At 35.9% G+C, this 22706-nt stretch overlaps 1 non-coding gene across 1 annotated transcript; it reads left to right on the top strand.

Annotated features, from left to right (window-relative positions):
- The first annotated feature begins 17246 nt into the window (after nt 1-17246).
- LOC130952966 (small nucleolar RNA R71) lies at nt 17247-17354 on the top strand. Its single transcript, XR_009075139.1, has one exon. It is a non-coding gene; the product is annotated as a small nucleolar RNA R71 (small nucleolar RNA).
- The last annotated feature ends 5352 nt before the right edge of the window (nt 17355-22706 follow it).

The following is a 22706-nucleotide window of genomic DNA, read 5'->3' as shown; positions in this document are numbered from 1 at the left end:
CAAGCTCCAATTATTTATTCACAACCTAATACACATTCATAACACATATATATATAATTTAATACTCAAAGCTGAAATTCAATGAAAATAAAATAGAATTATCGTATCCTCACCTTACCCAAGCTTCACATAAGCAAGAGTGAATGTTTCTCTCAAGCTAATTGGATCCTAAAACATCAGAAATCAAAGAAATTCAATATTCCCACTTAAAATTTGAAAATTGGGGGAAATGAAGGATGAGTATAAAATAATGAGTTACCTATGAAATTGTTCCAGTAGAAATGTAGAGCTCGACGTGGTGAACGCGTGGCCGCAAACGGTGCGGCGATTGGAGCTCGGACGGAGAAGTTACGGGGATCGGAAGTTAACGTAACAATTTTGACGTTCTTCCTTTCTTCTTCCTGATGCTCTTCGACGCTGCCAAAAATGGGGAGAAGAAGAACGTGGGTTCACTTAAAGGGCTGGTCCGGTTGGGCCCACGGCCCGGTTGGGGCCCAGTTCAATCGGTTCGGCCCGTTCGGTCCAATTTTGGACCGATTTCTTCGAAATTGGTGTCAAAATTCTCGTTTCGATGAGCTCTATCCTAATTTAATATAATATTCACATTTCTAATCTTTCTTATTAAAAATTAATTTATTGACTAATTATCTACTAATTTAACCGGGGTTTACACAACACACCCAACAACTCCTGGAACCAATCCCATGTAGGTCTTCCACCATCAATGAACCGCTGAAAATCCGTCAGGCATCCACTGACGTAATGTACATCGATGGAAAGCCCTAAATGGTACGCAACATCCTGAAGCATAATCGTGCACTCTCCGAATGGCATATGGAAGTGCGAGTCCGGGCCACCACTGCTCCACAAATGCATTGACCAACGACTTATCCAACCTAAAGCAGTGGCCGTTGAGCCTTGCAAGGGGGGACTAAGCCGGCCATGTGCATGTATGGTATGATTCTGTCATTCATGGGCATACCATGATGCCTCCTCATGCTGGTAATACATTGATATGGCTGCACTACGATGAAAAATTTTCTTTTAGAACCATCACAAGTTATATTAAATAAATTAATAATTTAATAAAATTAAACTACATTAAATAATTTGATAAATTAATCCTCAATAATTTAATCCTAAATAATTAATCCTAAATAACCCTAAATATATTAATTCTAAATAAATTAAACTGAATTAAATTATTAAAAGTTTTAACCAACCCAAACTAAATAAATTTTGAACGATTTAGATTTTTAACTAAATCACTATGCCTTTAACCTAAAGCTTAAGAATTACATTAAATCTAAAAAATTAAACTAATTTAAATCCTTATTTTATTTATGCTGCATATTTAACCTAAAATTAGAAACCTACCTAAACTCCTAAAAAACTACTAATCTAGTTAATAACTACTTTAACTAAGCATTATTAATCAATAAATAACTAATCTAACTACCATTTGTAGTTTAATCATAATAGCGCATATAACAAAATTCTAAGCCAATTAACATCACAAACAATTATTGATATTCAATTTTGAAAACTAACCTCTTCGTAGATCAAACCAGCAATGTGGGCGACGCCGTTTAACTGATAGATACGGTTGGGATCGTCTTCCATTTTCACAGTTTCAATCCTAGCATTTTTTTGGAACAAATATTCTCTGGATTTGGTTTTTTGGTGGTTGGAATGTAAGTCGAAAAAAATGGATTCGAATTCCTTATATATGCATAGAAGAACTAAATCGAAGCTAGTGGATTCGATTTACCAATAGCTTTCATTCAAAGTAAATCGAACCAACTCCATTCAATTTACTAGTGGTGAATTCGAATCCAATGAATTCAAATTAATTCAAATTACTAGGGGCAAAAATCATGGTTTTAAAGCAAAGCCATTGGTTTCGATTTATAATGGATGGAGTTCAAAATGGTATTAAATCGAACCAACTCCATTCAATTATGAAAATTCCTAGTAGTTTGAATTTGATTAATTCGATTTACTACTACAATGTCTAAATCGACTTTAATAAATTCGATTTACATAAAAGTGTATCTGAGAGCATGCACGTAACGTTTTTCACTTTAGAAAATTCATGTAATTTTGTGATATAATTTATTTGTTTAAGTGATTTGCCCTAAATTTAACAATTTGAGGATTAGTATGGACAGGATGAGAATTTTCACTCGAATTCCTACAGCTATTTCGGTAGAATTTTATCCCCTATTTTTATCCCGTAGAAAAAATTTTCCGTCTTTGACTTTTCATTTGGAGCAGTCTCTGTGAGGATTCTCACGTTTCGAGAAATTTTGCTATCCCTTATGATTTGGTGATTAAAAATGATTGAGAACTAAAATGTTAAACTAAAAATTTTTTAGAAACTAATTTAAAGTATTACTCTAAATATTTTATCTACGTAAAATATCTACTTTTTTATTTTTATCTCTATTTTTTTGTTTTGGTTTAATAAGATTTAAAAAATTTTGGTTCTAGTCTTCGTCCTTGGTTTGTTCATTATTGATGTGGCACGTTAAATAATAAAGTAAGAAGCTGAAACATTAACATGATAAGACATGTTACATTACATCAACATTTAATCCAGTATAGTTAACGAAACCAACTAAACTTCAGAGTCTAAAACAAAAGCTTTTAAAATTTTACCAGACCAGTAAAATAAAAGAGGGAATATTTTATAGAACCAAAACCTAATTAGATGACAATGAGCTGTAGGTTTGTTTAATTTGGTGCAGACCACGAATGTTACTATGGTGCTGTGAACACATGTTCTAAGGTTTTTTCATTAAATTGTAAGGTATACCAATTATGACGATTCTTTAATTATAAGTTTATTTTATGATTGATTTCATTTTATTTGAAATTTATTTTATTTCCTTTTTTATCAAAGAAAGTAATATATGGCGAACGGATCCGATCAATGGAGATCGAATGTTGGATCTAAGTTTGAAGATTTGGAGCAAGTGGTAATATTATTTTGTTTCAAGATCCTAAAAATGATTTATGCGCATCATGATTTCTTTTTTTGTCTATGCACATAATGATTTGATGAAAATAAAGATTAAAAAAAAAACATCTATCTTCACTAACGACCACAAATTTCCATTCTTAAATATTGTAAATGAAGATTGTGTTGCAAAATCCCTTATGTAATTAAACAAAATGTTTGTTAGTCTTTGCGTTGATAATGTATTATCAATATCTCAAGTTATAAATAAAAGTCAAGTCATATAAATACATTCTTTTATCATGCATTAAAGTTATTTTAACAAAAAATAATTAAAATAAAAATATTCTTCATATACAAACGTTTTTCCCATACAAATCTTTATAAGTCATTTATATTCACGTGCTTTGTATTATTACTACACTTTATTCTTCTTCTTTTTACTGCACGTTCTTCTTCTTCTTCGTTATTTTTTTTTCGTTATCGTCATCATCAACACCACATCTTCCTCCTCCTCCTCTTCCTCCTTCTTTTTTATTGGAATTTCTTCTCCTCCTTTTATTGTTTTGAATTCAATCAAGTGGCTAAGGTGTGGTTCAATTCAGAAGAAAAAAATATAGCATTAGAGGAAATATTTTTCTATATTTGCAGCAAATTTGAGTGTAACACGGAGATATTTGGGTGTAACACGAAAATATTTGGGTTTATTTCAAGAATTTTGGGTGTATTTTTATTCTAATAAATTTTGTATAATTCAAAACTCTTCCTCTTCCTCCTCTTCATCTTCTACTGCTTCTTTTTTTTTATCATCATCACCATCTTCTTCTTTTTTTCTTATTCATCTTTTTTTTTTGTTTTACCTTCTCAAGTTTCTTCTTGTTTCACTCTCTTAACGAGAATAAAAACAAAAAAAATCAAACAAAGAAGAAGAAGAAATACATAATGTTACAAAATTATTTGGAAGATGATGAACTTACATTCATTTAACTAAAAGAAAAAAAGAAATAAGAAAAAAAAGAAGAAGAAAAAAATGCAGCATTAGAAGAAACATTTTTCTGTATTTGCAGCAAATTTGGGTATAACACGAAGATATTTGGGTGTATTTTTATTCTAATAAGTTCTGCATAATTCAAAACTCTTCCTCTTCCTCCTCTTCATCTTCTACTGCTTCTTCTTTTTTTTATCATCATCACCATCTTCTTTTTTTTTCTTATTCATCTTTTTCTTTTTGTTTTACCTTCTCAAGTTTCTTCTTGTTTTACTCTCTTAACAAGTATAAAAATAAAAAAACAAACAAAGAAAAAGAAGAAATACATAATGCTAAAAAATTATATGGAAGATGATGAACTTACATTCATTCAACTAAAAGAAAGAAAGAAATAAGGAAAAATGAAGAAGAAAAAAAAGGCAGCATTAGAGGAAATATTTTTCTGTATTTGCAGCAAATTTGAGTGTAACACGAAGATATTTGGGTGTAACACGAAGATATTTAAGTGTATTTTTATTCTGATAAGTTCTGCATAATTCAAAACTCTTCCTCTTCCTCCTCCTCATCTTCTACTGCTTCTTTTTTTTATATTATCATCATCACAATCTTCTTTTTCTTTTTTTTCTTGTTCATCTTTTCCTTTTTGTTTTACCTTCTCATATTTCTTCTTGGTTTGCTCTCTTAACAAGAATAAAAACAAAAAAATCAAACAAATTAAAGAAGAAGAAGAAATACATAATGCTACAAAATTACTTGGAATTGAATGAACTTATATTCATTTAACTAAAAGAAAGAAAGAAATAAGAAAAAAAGAAGGAAAAAAATGCAGCATTAGAGGAAATATTTTTCTGTAATTTGCAGCAAATTTGGGTGTAACACGAAGATATTTGGGTGTAATATGAAGATATTTGAATATATTTTTATTATGATAAGTTTTGCATAATTCAAAACTCTTCCTCTTCCTCATTCTCATTTTCTACTGCTTCTTCTTCCTCATCTTATTTCGTTTTCTTATCATTTTTCTTGGGAGAAAAAAATCAAACAAAAAGAAAAATAATACATAATATTACTAAATCAATAGCAAGAGGAGGAGAAAAAAATGCAGCAACAATAACAAAAATAAAAAGAACCACGATGAGAATGAAAACGTAAAGAAAAAGAGAAAGAAATGTGAAGAAAAATGAGGAGGAATGCAAAGAAGAAGGAGAAGAAGAAGAAAAAGGAGTAGGAAGAAGAACGTGAATTACAAACGTTGAAGAATAACCGTTTCTCATTTTGCACTATTCAAAGTTGAGGAAGCCCATGTTTACACGCTCTTTAAATTGAGAGTTATTTGGGCTGACTTGTATCAATTTGTATGTCAAAAAGACTTGTATGTGTAGCAAATCTCATTAAAATATACAACGAATAGGAGAATTTAATGTAATAATTGGACTTGAAAATTTATTCTAAATTTTCATTAATTGCCCTTTCTTATTTGGCCTGTTCATGTAACTTTTGTTTTATCACGTAATATAGTTGCATGAGAAATATATGTAGATACTAGATATGAGAAAAATCTTTGCCTAAACAAATTGAAAATTTTCTTTTTTTTCATTCCTAGCCTATCTTCATCATTAGCTAATCAAAGATGCTTTCTAATTTTACCTGAATACTTAAAATAAAGAAAAATAATAAAAGGTCATAGCAACTTTATTAAATTTTGGCTAGTATGTAATTAATAAAATAAAAATGAAGAATTTTACATCATTGGATAAAATCTCACACCATTAAAAACATCATTGATGGCTACAAATTACAAAAATTGCTGGTCTCCTATCACTCCTCTTATTACATTGATGCTATAGTTAAAAACGATAGCTAAACATAATAAATTCTTATAATCCTCTAACATTTTCCTAAAATAAATTTTAATTTTATTTCTATTATCTGAATTCATTTTTATATTCTAATTTTATCTGTATATTTTTATACCTTCACTTATTATTATCTACTCCTCCCTTTAACAATTCCACCACCACCTTTACTACCACCACCATTATTATTGTTGTTGCCGCCTCTACCATCATCACATTTATCTTAATTAAAACATAAATTGTACTGCGACAAAGGGATGATCTCCAAAGGTAATGCTTGAGATAATGAATTGCAAGGACTCCTTCAGCTGCAACACATCTTGAATTCAAAAGAAAAAATATAAGTCATGCATATTGCTCCAGCTATTTTAGTTTGTTCATGGCACTGGCAAGATATTATTTGTAATACGACATGTTGTGTATAACTAAAAATTAAATTTAAAGAAAATTCATATGAGTAATTACCTCCTCAAGTATAATAATAGAAATTTTTGGTACTTTATTGAAGTGATTTGATTTTGTCATGATCATTATCATCACCTCTGTATATAATGTTGAAAAATCATTGATACCAAACAACGATTCTTGGAATGGCATTGATAAGAGAAAGAAGTCATTAACCCTAAAATTATTTAGAGAATACATAAGAATAACAAATTCCGTGATGTTTCAAATTTTTTCAATCATTCTATTTATAACGGTTCTACAAAGAACAAAAAAAATGTTGATATAATTCATGGCAAATATGGAAAGACAATAAACAAAAATTTTGAATAAATTTAATATTTTCAAGTCAAAATGCATTAAATAAGAAGATTTTTTTCATAAATGGAAAAAGATGATTATAAAATTTATTGTAAAAAATTAACAAGTTGAAAAATAGAAATTAATTTTTTCATTTATATTAAATTCCATTCATTCCTGGCATATTTGAATGAAAATATTTTATTATTATGCAAAGATTCTTTATTTTGTATTTCTTAATTTCTATTTGAATAATTGAGGGAATATTAAATATAATAAGTGTGTAATTGTAGATGTTATATGCATGAAAACATTCATATTAAATTAAATAAGATAACTACTAATTATTGTCTCTCTAATATTAATGATATTTGTTTTATTACATTACCTATCTCAATTTTTTTTCTTAAATTTTTTCCTTGTTAAAATGTTCAATATTAGTTATGCTAACAAGAGTATTAATTTACAGGATAATTGCTACACATCTAAGTATTTTTCATCCAAGTTTATTCAAGTAGGTCCAACAACAACAAAAATCACTCTCATTAAAAGAGCGTCATTACACGCACTTTTTCTTTTTCTCCGCCCCGCGCTTCTTCTTCTTCTTCTTCTTTCAAATACACGCATGCGTTCTCTTCTTCTTCTTTCAAATTCACGCATACCTCTTCCTCCTACTCCTTCTTCTTTTTTGCGCACGCAGATTCTTCTTCTTCTTCCTCTTTCGTTATTGTCATCACCAACAATACCAACATTTTGCTAATGGATTATTTTTTCAATCGAATTGAATGGAATACAATTGCTAAATTGAATTGAATGGACGCAAGTGTTCTGAATTGAATTGAATTGATAATCTCTAAATTGTAGACACAGGTGTTTTGAATTTGATTTTATATAATGGATAATGTTCTGTTCATTTAGTACTATACAATTGTTTCACCTTAATATTGTGTTCGGTTCATTATGCAGAAACCTATTTTGAATTTGATTTTATATAGTAGATAATATTCTATTTATTTAGTACTATACAATTGTTTTACCTTAATAACATGTTCAGTTCATTATGCAAAAAACTGTTTTGAATTTGATTTTATATCATGGATAATGTTCCGTTCATTTAGTACTATAAAATTATGTCACCTTAATAACATGTTCGGTTCATTATGAATTGAATTGAATTGTTTTGAATTGAATGGACGCAAATGTTCTGAATTGAATTGATAATTTCTAAGAGGAGGAGAAGAAGAATGAAAGAAGAAAAATCTGCATGTACAAATTTGGAAGAAGAAGAAAAAGAAGAAGAAAGTGGAGGAGAAGAAGAAGGAGAAGAATAAGGGAAGAAGAAGAACCTGTGTAAATTTGGAAGAAGAAGAAGAAGAAATACGAGAAGGAGGAAAAGAAGAAGGAGAAGGAGAACGAAATGGAGAAAGAGAAAGAGAAAGAGCACATGATTTAAAAAATTGTTACAATAACTTGGATAGACTTGGATAAAGATTTTGCTTGGATGTAAAACTTTATTTATTAATTTATTATTTTTATTTATGGTCTTGTTACATGAATAAGTTCTTATGATAACTAAATCTAATTAAGTTGGTCTAATGATTAGTTGGTCCTGTTTACGTGAATCACACACTATATTCGCATGTTCCTTTATCTTTTTATATTGTTGCTAAGTATTTGCAAAAATTGATAAAATTTTATAAAAGGATAGAGAAAAAATGATTGTTTACATCATAGTTATCAGAACCGAACCGGTAATCGACCCGGCTAGGTTATTGGGTCATTGGGTTAATGATTCAACCAGTAGGTTACTGATCAAACCGTTTAACTCGGTAATAATTAAATAAATATATACAATTATAATAAAATTAAAATTTTGATACATTATATTTAATTATGTAATGCTACGTCAGCAAAAATAATTATTTTTTATATTAACAGCATGAAATGGTTATTCAAAAGAACATAGGTGATTGATAATTATATAAAATATCTTATATTGTTAGTATATCAAAATTAACTATAAAGTAAACAAATACAATATTATTATGGAAAAATAAAAAATATTTTTTATTTTTAAATTATATTGTTTAAATTTAAATATAATTACTTTTAGTATAATATATATAATATTTAGTCCCTAGTATGATAACTTAATAAGTGCTTGGTTTTGCTTTTATAATATATATAATTATTTACCTATAACTAGCAAAGGACAAGTTGTCCTGGCGGAAGATTCACCCTCCTTTATCTTGAAAGCCCCGGGTTTAAACCACACAAAGAAATAACTTTTTAATTTAAACTGAAAGGGTGTCTCTTACTATGATCCATGGCACCGCTTGTGCATCATGGAGGTGCGGACATTGATCCGCCGGTCAAAGATGTCCGGTTTGAACCGAGTCGATCGGTTTTAAGCGAGTCAAACCGGTTTTCTATGGGCCAATTACAAAAACGGTTAAGAGAGACATCCGGATCGGTTTAAGGTTTGGTTCACCGGTTTTTCGGTTGAACCGGTCGATCCGGTCCAAGTTTGATAACTATGGTTTACATTAGCTTAGCCTACTTTCTTCCTAAACACAGAATTTTTAGTATATGAAATTATATTACATTTTTTAATTTTGATAAGTATAAGTCAACCTTAAAAAATTCTTCTTTAAATGCTTTCAAAAAGAACCTTAACTTTTAAAAACTACAAATACAAGCACATGATCTTTTTTATTTATGAAACACAAATAAAATGTTTTACTTTTAAGAAACGCAAACACTTTTTTAAAAAATTGCCATACCAAGCCTATGATACGAGAAATGTAAGACCCGAGATTTTTAGAAATTAAATAATAAATTTAATTATGATTTATTTTATTTATTCAAGATATTAATTTCAAAAATTTTTATATTGATTGCATATTTTTTATTATTGATTTGAAATCTTGAGTAATTGAAAAAAAATAATAATGAGTGTTTTAGATATATGGTTTAATTTGAATAATTAGATTCTGAACCCTATTTTATGATTTTACAGAAAATTAATTTGATTATCTCTAATTAATGAACTAGAGTATTTATTTGAAAATAAATTAAGTTGATAATTAAATAGTATTTTATAGATATTATTATTATTGGATTAAATTTGGTTTCAAATTATTATTCTACCATCCTAATTTTATTAAAATTACCAAATCGTCCCTAAATCCAATTACACAAAACCCTAATTGAACCCACTAACCCCTAGCCACCGCCACATCGCTTCCCTTCCTTCCTCATTACACACAAAACAAACCCACAGAAACACAAAATAGATTAAGGGATACGAGAGAAAGAAGGTTGCGATCGGAGGGAAGAGGGGAAGAGAGAAGAGAGAGCGCCAGCAGAGGGAAAGAGAGGAGGGGGCTGCCCATCGCCGCCACCGCTGCGTCCCGTCGCCGTTCAAGCCACTGTCGCCACCATCCCGTAGAGTTGCTGCCGAACTGCCATGCTTGAGGAGCCCCGATCCACCCACGAGCCGTCATCACACTTCCAAGGGATTGGACGGAGAGAGACGCGAGGAGGGAGAAGGGATTTGCACTGCCAGCTGCGTCGTCACCACCGCGTGTAATACCCGGTCTAACCGAAATTAATTAAATAATAAGTTAAGTAGGAGCGAATATGGTTGGAAGATTTGGCAATTGGAATTTGATGATTTAAATATGATATTTGGATTCAGCGAATTTTTCTGAGTCAGAAAATATAGTTTTCTGCGTAAAAGCGTGCAGTGGAATTTTGACCGGAAGTACCGGCTGAGATTTGTCTGGTGCTACAGCTGAGAAAATTGATTATGAGTAAATAAGATTAAGAAATGAGAAATTATAATTAGGGGAGGTAGAAATATTTGAAGTGCGATTTAGAGCGCTAATCTTAAAAGTTTTGGTCCAAAATTGGGCCAACGGACAAAAATAAGTGAACCGGGCCTAAGTGGGCCCAAGACCCAACATATATAAACATTAGTTATGAGCATTTCAGCTCATTTTGCCCTAAAGAAGGGGTGTTGGGCGCTGAAATTGGGAAGAGAGAAGAGAAGAGAGAAAACCTAACTCTCTTTGATCTTCAAACCACCATAACTTGAGCTACGGAGCTCCGATTGACGAGCCGTTTGCGGCCACGCGTCGCTCTTCTCATCCTCTACAATTTTATCTAAGTTTTGTGGTGAGTATTTTATTCATCTCTGCCCAGTTTTCGAAATTCTCTACTGTTACACGTTTTTGGGTAGTTAGTGTTGAAATCTTGTGATTTTGAGTGTTTAGGGATACTCCAACATGGATTCCAAGTGGGTTCTATCCCTACTTCATATGGGCTGAGGTAAGAAGTGTTCAAACCCTTGTGATTTGTCATTTTTATGAGCCCTAGATTGATGTATGTATGTGATATTGGTTATGTTAGTGTATTTGATGATCTTGGTGCACAATTGGGAGATTGGTGTTGCTTGAGGAGCTTTGGTGAGGCTTGGGACTAAGATTGGTAGAGACTTATTGGTGCGCGAAATTGTGAACTATACTTTTTCACAACTCTCATAATCCCTGGTAATGGCTCCAAAAACTTGGTGCGCTCAATACCATGGCATTACACAACTTCGCACAACTAACCAGCAAGTGCACTGGGTCGTCCAAGTAATAAACCTTACGTGAGTAAGGGTCGATCCCACGGAGATTGTTAGTAATGAAGCAAGCTATGGTCATCTTGTAAATCTTAGTCAGGCAAACTCAGATATATATGGTGATGAACGAAAATAACATAGAAGATAAAGATAGTGATACTTATGTATATCATTGGTGTATGAGCTTCAGACAAGTGTATGAAGATGCCTTCCCTTCCGTCTCTCTGCTTTCCTACAGCCTTCATCCAATCCTTTCTTACTCCTTTCCATGGCAAGCTCGTATAGGGTCTCACTGTTGTCAGCAGCTACCTCCCATCCGCGCAGTGAAAGCTAATGCACACTCTGTCACAGTGCTGCCAATCACCGGTTTGGTTCCCTCCCCTACCGGAATAGAATAACTCTTTTGCGTCTGTCACTAACGCCCAGTAGGTTACAGGTTTGAAGCACGTCACAGTCATTCAATCATTGAATCCTACTCAGAATACCACAGACAAGGTTAGACCTTCCGGATTCTCTTGAATGCTGCCATCAGTTCTTGCCTATACCACGAAGACTCTGATCTCACGGAATGGCTGGCTCGTTTGTCAGGCGAGCACTCGGTTGTCAGGCGATCAACCATGCATCATGCAATCAGAAATCCAAGAGATATTCACTAAGCCTCGGATGCGTGTAGAACAAGAATGGTTGTCAGTCACCTTGTTCATGAGTGAGAATGGTGATGGGCGTCAATCATCACCTTCATCATGTTGAAGAACAAGTGATATCTTGGATAAAGAACAAGTGGAATTTGAATGGAAGAACAATAGTAATTGCATTAATACTCGAGGTACAGCAGAGCTCCACACCTTAATCTATGGTGTGTAGAAACTCCACCGTTGAAAATACATAAGAACAGGGTCTAGGCATGGCCGAATGGCCAGCCTCCCAAAGGTCTAAGATAGCATAAAACAAAGATAGCTACCAAAGTCTCCTCTAATACAATAGTAAAAGGTCCTACTTATAGAAAACTAGTACATAAGTGAGTAAATGACATAAAAATCCACTTCCGGACCCACTTGGTGTGTGCTTGGGCTGAGCAATGAAGAAATTTCGTGTAGAGACTCTTCTTGGAGTTAAACGCCAGCTTTGGTGCCAGTTTGGGCGTTTAACTCCCATTTGGGTGCCAGTTCCAGCGTTTAACGCTGGGATTTCTTGAGGTGACTTTGAACGCCGGTTTGGGCCATCAAATCTTGGGCAAAGTATAGACTATTATATATTGCTGGAAAGCCTAGGATGTCTACTTTCCAACGCCGTTGAGAGCGCGCCAATTGGGCTTCTGTAGCTCCAGAAAATCCGCTTCGAGTGCAGGGAGGTCAGAATCCAACAGCATCTGCAGTCCTTTTGAGTCTCAGAATCAGATTTTTGCTCAGGTCCCTCAATTTCAGCCAGAAAATACCTGAAATCACAGAAAAACACACAAACTCATAGTAAAGTCCAGAAAAGTAAATTTTAATTAAAAACTAATAAAAATATACTAAAAACTAACTATATCATATCAAAAACATACTAAAAACAATGCCAAAAAGTATACAAATTATCCGCTCATCACAACACCAAACTTAAATTGTTGCTTGTCCTCAAGCAACTGAAAATCAAATAAGATAAAAAAGAAGAGAATATGCAATGAACTCCAAAAACATCTATGAAGATCAGTGTTAATTAGATGAGCGGGGCTTTTAGCTCTTTGTCTCTGAATAGTTTTGGCATCTCACTCTATCCCTTGTAATCCAGAATGGTTGGCTTCTTTAGGAACTTAGAATCCAGATAGTGTTAATGATTCTCTTAGTAAAGTATGATGATTCTTGAACATAGCTATTTATTGAGTCTTGGCTGTGGCCCAAAGCACTCTGTCTTCCAGTATTACCACCGGATACATACATGCCACAGACACATAATTGGGTGAACCTTTTCAGATTGTGACTCAGCTTTGCTAAAGTCCCCAATTAGAGGTGTCCAGGGTTCTTAAGCACACTCTTATTTGCCTTGGATCACAACTCTTATTCTTTCTTTTTTTCTTTCTTTTTCGTTTTTTTTTTTTTTTTGAAATGCTTTTTCTTGCTTCAAGAATCATTTTATTGATTTTTCAGATCCTCAGTAACATGTCTCCTTTTTCATCATTCTTTCAAGAGCCAACATTCATGAACCACAAATTCAAAAGACATATGCACTGTTCAAGCATACATTCAGAGAACAAAAGTGTTGCCACCACATCAAGATAATTAAACTGTTATAAAATTCAGAATTCATGCAATTCTTTCCTTTTCAATTAAGCACATTTTTATTAAAGAAAGGTGATGGATTCATAGGACATTCATAAATTTAAGGCATAGACACTAAGACACTAATGATCACAAGACACAAACATGGGTAACATAAGCAAACAAAAAATTCGAAAAACAGAAGAATAGAGAACAAGGAAATCAAGGAACGGGTCCACCTTAGTGATGGCGGCTCTTTCTTGCTCTTGAAGATCCTATGGAGTGCTTGAGCTCCTCAATGTCTCTTCCTTGTCTTTGTTGCTCCTCCCTCATGATTCTTTGATCTTCTCTAATTTCATGAAGGATGATGGAGTGTTCTTGGTGCTCCACCCTCAGTTGTCCCATGTTGGAACTCAACTCTCCTAGGAAGGTGTTTAGTTGCTCCCAATAGTTTTGTGGAGGAAAATTCATCCCTTGAGGAATCTCAGGGATCTCATGATGAGTGAGGTCTCTTGTGTACTCCATCCTTTTCTTGGTGATGGGCTTGTCCTCATCAATGGGAATGTCTCCCTCTATGTCAACTCCAACTGGATAACAGAGGTGACAAATGAGATGAGGAAAGGCTAACCTTGCCAAGGTGGAGGTCTTGTCCGCCACCTTATAGAGTTCTTGGGCTATAACCTCATGAACCTCTATTTCTTCTCCAATCATGATACTATGGATCATGATGGCCCGGTCTATGGTAACTTCGGACCGGTTGCTAGTGGGATGATTGAGCGTTGTATGAACTCTAACCATCCTCTAGCCACGGGCTTGAGGTCATGCCTTCTCAATTGGACCGGCTTTCCTCTTGAATCTTGCTTCCATTGTGCGCCCTCTTCACATATGACTGTGAGGACTTGGTCCAACCTTTGATCAAAGTTGACCCTTCTAGTGTAAGGATGCTCATCTCCTTGCATCATAGGCAAGTTGAACGCCACCCTCACACTCTCCGGACTAAAATCCAAGTATTTCCCCCGAACCATAGTGAGATAATTCTTTGGATTCGGGTTCACACTTTGGTCATGGTTCTTTGTGATCCATGCATTGGCATGGAACTCTTGAACCATCAAGATTCCGACTTGTTGAATGGGGTTGGTAAGAACTTCCCAACCTCTTCTTCGGATCTCATGGCGGATCTCCGGATATTCACCCCTTTTGAGTGAAAAGGGGACTTCGGGGATCACCTTCTTCAAGGCCACAACTTCATAAAAGTGGTCTTGATGCACCCTTGAGAGGAATCTATCCATCTCCCATGACTCGGAGGTGGAAGCTTTTGCCTTCCCTTTCCTCTTTTTAGAGGTTTCTCCGGCCTTGGATGCCATAAATGGTTATGGAAAAACGAAAAAGCAACGCTTTTACCACACCAAACTTAAAATGTTTGCTCGTCCTCGAGCAAAAGAAGAAAGAAGGGAGTAGAAGAAGAAGAAATGAGGAAGAGGGGAGGTGGTAGTGTGTTCGGCCATTAGGGTGGGTTTGGGAGGGAAAGTGGTTTGAATTTGAAGGGTGAGGTTGGTGGGGTTTTATGAAGGATGGATGTGAGTGGTGAAGAGAAAGATGGGATTTGATGGGTGAGGGGTTTTTGGGGAAGAGGTATTGAGGTGATTGGTGAATGGGGGAAGAAGAGAGAGTGATGGTAGGGTCCTGTGGGGTCCACAGATCCTGTAGTGTCAAGGAAAAGTCATCCCTGCACCAAAAGTTGCTCAAAATCACGTTTTGAGCCATTTCTGGCGTTAAACGCCGGGCTGGTGCCCATTCCTGGCGTTTAACGCCAGGTTCTTGCCCTTTACTGGCGTTTAACGCCAGTCTGGTGCCCCTTTCTGGCGTTAAACGCCCAGAATGGTGCCAGACTGGGCGTTAAACGCCCAACAGCAAGGCTTACTGGCGTTTGAACGCCAGCAGCTTCTTCCTCCAGGGTGTGCTGTTTTTCTTCCTGTTTTTCATTCTGTTTTTGCTTTTTCCATTATTTTTGTGACTTCTTATGATCATCAACCTACAAGAAAGATAAAATAACAAAAGAAAATAATTAATTATAAAACATTGGGTTGCCTCCCAACAAGCGCTTCTTTAATGTCATTAGCTTGACAGAGGACTCCCATGGAGCCTCAGAAACACTCAGAACCTTGTTGAAACCTCCCAACACCAAACTTAGAGTTTGAATGTGGGGTTTCAACACCAAACTTAGAGTTTGGTTGTGGCCTCCCAACATCAAACTTAGAGTTTGACTGTGGGGGCTCTGCTTGGCTCTGTTTTGAGAGAAGCTCTTCATGCTTCCTCTCCATGATGACAGAGGGATATCCTTGGGCCTTAAACACCAAGGATTCTTCATTCACTTGAATGATCAACTCTCCTCTATCAACATCAATCACAGCCTTTGCTGTGGCTAGGAAGGGTCTGCCAAGGATGATAGATTCATCCATGCACTTCCCAGTCTCTAGGATTATGAAGTCAGTAGGGATGTAATGGTCTTCAATCTTCACCAAAACATTCTCTACAAGTCCATGAGCTTGTTTTCTTGAATTGTCTGCCATCTCCAATGAGATTCTTGCAGCTTGCACCTCAAGGATCCCTAATTTCTCCATTACAGAGAGGGGCATGAGGTTTACACTTGACCCTAGGTCACACAAGGCCTTCTTGAAGGTCATGGTACCTATGGTACAAGGTATAGAAAACTTTCCAGGATCCTGCCTCTTTTGGGGCAGTTTATGCCTAGACAAGTCATCCAGTTCTTTGGTGAGCAAGGGAGGTTCATCTTCCCAAGTCTCATTTCCAAATAACTTGTCATTTAGCTTCATGATTGCTCCAAGGTATTTAGCAACTTGCTCTTCAGTGACATACTCATCCTCTTCAGAGGAGGAATACTCATCAGAGCTCATGAATGGCAGAAGTAAGTCCAATGGAATCTCTATGGTCTCAATTTGAGCCTCAGATTCCCATTGTTCCTCATTGAGGAACTCAGAGGAGGTTGGTACACGCCCACTGAGGTCTTCCTCAGTGGCGTCCACCTCCTTTCTTTCCTCCCAGAATTCGGCCATGTTAATGGCCTTGCATTCTCCCTTTGGATTTTCTTCTGTATTACTTGGGAGAGTGCTAGGAGGGAGTTCAGTAACTTTCTTGCTCAGCTGACCCCTTGTCCTTCCAAATTTCTGATGGAGGACCTTGTTTCATTCATGAAACTTTGAGTGGTCTTTATTAGATCAGAGACCATTGTTGCTAAGTCAGAAGTACTCTGCTTAGAACTCTCTGTCTGTTGCTGAGAAGATGATGGAAAAGGCTTGTTGTTACCAGGCCTGTTTCTTCCACCATTATTGTTATTGAAACCTTGTTGGGGTCTCTCTTGATTCTTCCATGAGAAATTTGGGTGATTTCTCCATGAAGAATTGTAGGTGTTTCCATAGGGTTCTCCTAGGTAATTCACCTCTTCTATTGAAGGGTTCTCAGGATCATAAGCTTCTTCCTCAGATGAAGCTTCCTTAGTACTGTTTGGTGCATTTTGCATTCCAGACAGACTTTGAGAAATCAAATTGACTTGTTGAGTCAATATTTTATTCTGAGCCAATATGGCATTCAGAGTGTCAATCTCAAGAACTCCTTTCTTCTGATTAGTCCCATTGTTCACAGGATTCCTTTCAGAAGTGTACATGAATTGGCTATTTGCAACCATTTCAATCAGTTCCTGAGCTTCTGCAGGCGTCTTCTTCAGATGAAGAGATCCTCCTGCAGAGCTATCCAAGGACATCTTGGATAGTTCAGAGAGACCATCATAGAAAATACCTATGATGCTCCATTCAGAAAGCATGTCTGAAGGACATCTTCTGATTAATTGTTTGTATCTTTCCCAAGCTTCATAGAGGGATTCTCCATCCTTCTGTCTGAAGGTTTGGACTTCCACTCTAAGCTTACTCCATCTTTGTGGTGGAAAGAACTTTGCCAAGAAGGCATTGACTAGCTTTTCCCAAGAGTCCAGGCTTTCCTTAGGTTGAGAATCCAACCATATTCTAGCTCTGTCTCTTACAGCAAAAGGGAATAGCATCAGTCTATAGACTTCAGGGTTAACCCCATTAGTCTTGACTGTGTCACAGATTTGCAAGAATTCAGCTAAAAACTGATGAGGATCTTCCATTGGAAGTCCATGGAACTTGCAATTCTGTTGCATTAGAGAAACTAATTGAGGCTTTAGCTCAAAGTTGTTTGCTCCAATGGCAGGGATAGAGATGCTTCTCCCATAGAAATCAGGAGTAGGTGCAGTAAAGTCACCCAGCACCTTCCTTGCATTGTTGGCATTGTTGTTGTTTTCGGCTGCCATGTCTTCTTCCTTGAAGAATTCGGTCAAGTCCTCTAAAGAGAGTTGTGCTTTGGCCTCTCTTAGCTTTCGCTTCAAGGTTCTCTCAGGTTCAGGGTCAGTTTCAACAAGAATGCCTTTGTCTCTGCTTCTGCTCATAAGAAAGAGAAGAGAAAAAGAGAATGTGGAATCCTCTATGTCACAGTATAGAGATTCCTTGAAATGTCAGAGAAAAAGAGAAATAGAAAGAAGAAGGAGAAGGAGAATTCGAACTTTAATTAGATAAGGTTCGAATTGTGCATTTAGAAGGAGTAGTACTCCATAAATAGAAGGATGTGGGAAGGAGGTAAGAGAATTTTCGAAAATTCAATCAAAAGATTTTGAAAACATTTTGAAAATTTGATTGAGAATTTTCGAAAATTCAAAGTGAGAAAGAAATCAAGTGATTTTTGAAAAAGAATTTGAAATTAGAAATTAAAAAGATTTGATTGAAAACTATTTTGAAAAAGATGTGATTGAAAAAAATTGATTGAAAAGTTATGGTTTTAAAAAGATATGATTGAAAAGATATGATTTGAAAACAATTTTAAAAGATATGATTTAAAAACAATTTTAAAAGATATGATTTGAAAACAATTTGAAAAGATATGAATTGAAAATAATTTGAAAAGATTTGATTTTAAAAACTAATGACTTGCCTAACAAGAAAAGATATGATTCAAACATAAAACCTTCCTTAATAGAAAAGGCAAAAAATGTTCAATCAAATCATTAATTGTTAGTAAGTATCTTTGAAAAAGGAAAGAAATTGATTTTGAAAACATTTTGATTGAAAAGATATGATTTGAAAAAGATTTGGTTTTGAAAAACTTTGAAAACTTGAAAAAAATTGATTTTGAAAACAAAATCTTCCCCCTGGCACCATCCTGGCGTTAAACGCCCAGAATGGTATACATTCTGGCGTTTAACGCCCAAAATGCTACCTTTTTGGGCGTTAAACGCCCAACCAGGTGCCCTGGCTGGCGTTTAAACGCCAGTCTGCCTTCTTCACTGGGCATTTTTGAATGCTCAGCTTTTTCTGTATAATTCCTCTGCAGTATGTTCTAAATCTTCAATTCCTTGTATCATTGACTTGAAAAGACACAAATTAAAAATATTTTTGGATTTTTAATAATCAAAATGCAACAAGAATCAAATAACAATGCATGCAAGACACCAAACTTAGCAGTTTGTGTACTACTGACACTAACAATATGAGAATGCATATGAGACACACAAAATACTTCAAGTCAATAGAATTCAAAGATTAGAACACAAAAATCATCAAGAATTACTTGAGGATCCTTAAGACACATGAATGAATGCATGCAATTGACACTAAACTTAAGATGAGACACTAGACTCAAACAAGAAATATTTTTGGATTTTTATGATTTTGCAAATTTTTTTTTTTTGTATTTTTTCGAAAATTAAGTGGAAAAAGGTATCAAAATTCTTAATGAGAATTCCAGGAATCAGTGCAATGCTAGTCTAAGACTCCGGTCCAGGAATTAGACATGGCTTCACAGCCAGCCAAGCTTTCAAGGAAAGCTTCGGTCCAAAACACTAGACATGACCAAAGGTCAGCCAAGCCTTAGCAAATCACTGCTCCAAAAGCAAGATTGATACGAAATCAACAAGCTCTTGTGGTGATAAGTTGAAACCTCGGTCCAATCAGATTAGACATGGCTTCTCAGCCAGCCAGATTTCAACAAATCATCATGAAACTCTAGAATTCACCTTCAAGAATTTCGAAAAAAAAAAATACCTAATCTAAGCAACAAGATGAACCGTCAGTTGTCCAGCCTAAACAATCCCGGGCAATAACACCAAAAATTTGATGTTGTTGCCGGATCTTGGCTCTGATGTTACCAAAGGCTTGCTCAAAACTAGAACAATCCCCGGCAACGGCGCCAAAAACTTGGTGCTGTTGCCGGATTTTTGGTACTGATGTTACCGGACAAAAAGCTTGCTCAAAACTTGAACAATCCCCGGCAACGGCGCCAAAAACTTGGTGCGCTCAATACCATGGCATTACACAACTTCGCACAACTAACCAGCAAGTGCACTGGGTCGTCCAAGTAATAAACCTTACGTGAGTAAGGGTCGATCCCACGGAGATTGTTAGTAATGAAGCAAGCTATGGTCATCTTGTAAATCTTAGTCAGGCAAACTCAGATATATATGGTGATGAACGAAAATAACATAGAAGATAAAGATAGTGATACTTATGTATATCATTGGTGTATGAGCTTCAGACAAGTGTATGAAGATGCCTTCCCTTCCGTCTCTCTGCTTTCCTACAGCCTTCATCCAATCCTTTCTTACTCCTTTCCATGGCAAGCTCGTATAGGGTCTCACTGTTGTCAGCAGCTACCTCCCATCCGCGCAGTGAAAGCTAATGCACACACTCTGTCACAGTGCTGCCAATCACCGGTTTGGTTCCCTCCCCTACCGGAATAGAATAACTCTTTTGCGTCTGTCACTAACGCCCAGTAGGTTACAGGTTTGAAGCACGTCACAGTCATTCAATCATTGAATCCTACTCAGAATACCACAGACAAGGTTAGACCTTCCGGATTCTCTTGAATGCTGCCATCAGTTCTTGCCTATACCACGAAGACTCTGATCTCACGGAATGGCTGGCTCGTTTGTCAGGCGAGCACTCGGTTGTCAGGCGATCAACCATGCATCATGCAATCAGAAATCCAAGAGATATTCACTAAGCCTCGGATGCGTGTAGAACAAGAATGGTTGTCAGTCACCTTGTTCATGAGTGAGAATGGTGATGGGCGTCAATCATCACCTTCATCATGTTGAAGAACAAGTGATATCTTGGATAAAGAACAAGTGGAATTTGAATGGAAGAACAATAGTAATTGCATTAATACTCGAGGTACAGCAGAGCTCCACACCTTAATCTATGGTGTGTAGAAACTCCACCGTTGAAAATACATAAGAACAGGGTCTAGGCATGGCCGAATGGCCAGCCTCCCAAAGGTCTAAGATAGCATAAAACAAAGATAGCTACCAAAGTCTCCTCTAATACAATAGTAAAAGGTCCTACTTATAGAAAACTAGTACATAAGTGAGTAAATGACATAAAAATCCACTTCCGGGCCCACTTGGTGTGTGCTTGGGCTGAGCAATGAAGAAATTTCGTGTAGAGACTCTTCTTGGAGTTAAACGCCAGCTTTGGTGCCAGTTTGGGCGTTTAACTCCCATTAGGGTGCCAGTTCCAGCGTTTAACGCTGGGATTTCTTGAGGTGACTTTGAACACCGGTTTGGGCCATCAAATCTTGGGCAAAGTATGGACTATTATATATTGCTGGAAAGCCCAGGATGTCTACTTTCCAACGCCGTTGAGAGCGCGCCAATTGGGCTTCTGTAGCTCCAGAAAATCCGCTTCGAGTGCAGGGAGGTCAGAATCCAACAGCATCTGCAGTCCTTTTGAGTCTCAGAATCAGATTTTTGCTCAGGTCCCTCAATTTCAGCCAGAAAATACCTGAAATCACAGAAAAACACACAAACTCATAGTAAAGTCCAGAAAAGTGAATTTCAATTAAAAACTAATAAAAATATACTAAAAACTAACTATATCATATCAAAAACATACTAAAAACAATGCCAAAAAGTATACAAATTATCCGCTCATCACTTATAAAGAAGAGGCTCAATTAATTTGGCTACAAGAGGTACGGTTTAAGTTTCATTTAAGTACCGTGTGGTGTGATGAGAATTCCTAGGCTAGATGCCCTAGGATTAAGTTTGGATTGTGTAAATGGTTGGTGCTAATATGCATAGTTGGTATGTAATGTGAATTAATGATTAGGTTGAGAATTGTGTGGCCTTGTATGCTTGGTGTACTGAAAATTTGATGTATTGGGTAATGAGTATTGATTTGTGGTTTATGCATTTAAATTGTGAAATTGGGCCAGAGGCCATAAATTTTGGGCCGGAGGCCGAAAAGAGGTAAGGAAGGTAAGTTGATGTGTGCATTGTATGATGACACAAGTGATTGGATGAATTTCAGATAATGAATATGAGATATGGGATGGCGGTGGAAGTACCGTGTATGCCATGAGCTGAAGGGCTATAATTATTGATAAATGGTTGGTTCTTGATTGAACCATGAGCCGGATGGCTAAGTTATTGCCAGATACGGCGGAGCCATGTTGATAAATTGGCTAGTTCTGGATTGAACTGTGAGCCGGATGGCTGAGTTATTGCCGAGTTACGGCAAAGCCATTATGGATTATGGCTGAGTATAAAGGCATATATGATAAATGAATAATGATGAAAAATGTTGAATGTAAGCATGCTTGTGTTTTCTCTCTGGTTGTAAGGGTGATAGGGCACCGATACCCTCTAATGGCGACAGGGCGCAGATACCCTCTAATGGCGACAGGGCGCAGATACCCTCTAATGGTGACAGGGCACATATTTCCTCTAATGATATTAATGCGCAACAGAGAGACTGTGCCCGGGTTAGCTACCGGACACGTCGGGTTGGCTTAATAACCGACAGATGATATCATCAGACATAGGGCAGGCATTCATCATTTGCATATGTTTGAATTGTTTGGGTTTGCCTATTTGTTTTGGATTTCTACATTATATGTGCTATGTTACCTGATTATGTGCTACTTGTTCTACTTGTACCTTAATTGTGTATTACTTGCCTGTATTACTTGTGTTTGTACAACTGAGAGGCCCCTCATGTTGGTGTCGGTGGAGGTTGAGGGTTGTTCTTGATGAGATGAATTGATGATGTGATTGCATGATGATGATGATCATTAGCTGAGATGATTTGAGCTCCCTGGATAGACGCAGTGATGTGGTTTCACTAGCTCCAGGTGAGGGTATGATGTATTGATATAGAATTGCTGAGATAGTACGACTGATGATGGTTTTGTTTATGATTCTGAATCT

The sequence above is a fragment of the Arachis stenosperma genome, chromosome 9, assembly GCF_014773155.1.
Source record: "Arachis stenosperma cultivar V10309 chromosome 9, arast.V10309.gnm1.PFL2, whole genome shotgun sequence".
NCBI lineage: Eukaryota > Viridiplantae > Streptophyta > Magnoliopsida > Fabales > Fabaceae > Arachis > Arachis stenosperma.
This window is presented reverse-complemented; position numbering and strand designations above follow the sequence as displayed.